Source organism: Sinocyclocheilus rhinocerous, unplaced genomic scaffold (genome assembly GCF_001515625.1).
Source record: "Sinocyclocheilus rhinocerous isolate Xijiao unplaced genomic scaffold, SAMN03320098_v1.1 scaffold1367, whole genome shotgun sequence".
In the NCBI taxonomy this organism is placed as follows: domain Eukaryota; kingdom Metazoa; phylum Chordata; class Actinopteri; order Cypriniformes; family Cyprinidae; genus Sinocyclocheilus; species Sinocyclocheilus rhinocerous.
The window spans coordinates 155773-157017 of record NW_015631710.1 but is presented as its reverse complement, the minus strand read 5'-3'; positions in this window follow the sequence as shown (position 1 = coordinate 157017).

Below are 1245 nucleotides of genomic sequence, written 5' to 3'. Positions count from 1 at the left end.
ATTCCTAATAGCAGTCAATCACGTCCCACTTATACACTCAAATAAATCATCTTCTGAACCAGTTTACTGAAATGAACTGTTCAAATGAACCGATTCACTCAAATGAATCAGATATTCTCGAAGAGTGTGTTTGACTATCATCACAATACACTACTGTGATACATATTTATATAGATACACTATTATATTTCACTATATATATATATATATATATATATATATATATATATATATGTGTATATATAAACATTTTATATATATTATATATTGTATATTATATATTTTTTAATCATTTTAATCTGTTTGTCATTATCTGTCATTTTCATAGGGTACCATTTAAATCCAATTTTATTTTATATATATTTTTTTTTTATAATTTTGAATGGTTTCTATTACTGGTATCTATCATTTTTATGTGGAGAAAATCATTTAAAAATGATATTTTATTTTATTTTTTCTTATTTTAGATGTCTACAGTATCTATCAAAAGTTTGAGGTAAGTTTTTAAAAGAAATGTATACTTTTATCAATCAATGCATTAAACTGATCATAAGTGACAGTAAAGATTTATAATGTTACAAAAGTTTCAAATAAATGCTGTTCTTCTGAACTTTCTATTCATCTGTGAATCCTGAAAAATAAAATGTATCACGGTTTCCACAAAAATATTCATTATCACAACTGTTTTCATCATTGATAATGATCAGAAATGTTTCTTGAGCAGCAAATCAGCATATTAGAATGATTTCTGAAGATCATGTGACACTGAAGACTGGCGTAATGATGCTGAAAATACAGCTGCGCATCACAGAAATACATTACAGTTTAACAGATATTCACATAGAAATTGCATTTGTGATCAAATAAATGCAACCTTGATGATAAAAAAAACATTTAAAAAGTGTAAATAAGCAGTGTAAATTGTTGAGGTGGCTTTTTTTTTCTTTTTTTTTTTTGCTGAGTTAGTGTCACACTACAAATAAATGTTAAGGCTAATTTTAGGCCAAATATGGGTCAAAAACACAATAATATATAGTAGAAACATTTATTATTTACAGCACAAAAAAACAACGAAAAACAGACATAAATACACTTGGATATCTTTCTTTACAAATTACATCTGAATAGAAAATAATATTCTTTACAATTATTTAATCTCTATGTACAACAGTCGTAGTGCATCTCAAGAGCTGTGTGTGTGTGTGTGTGTGTGTGTGTGTGTGTGTGTGTGTGTGTGTGTGTGAG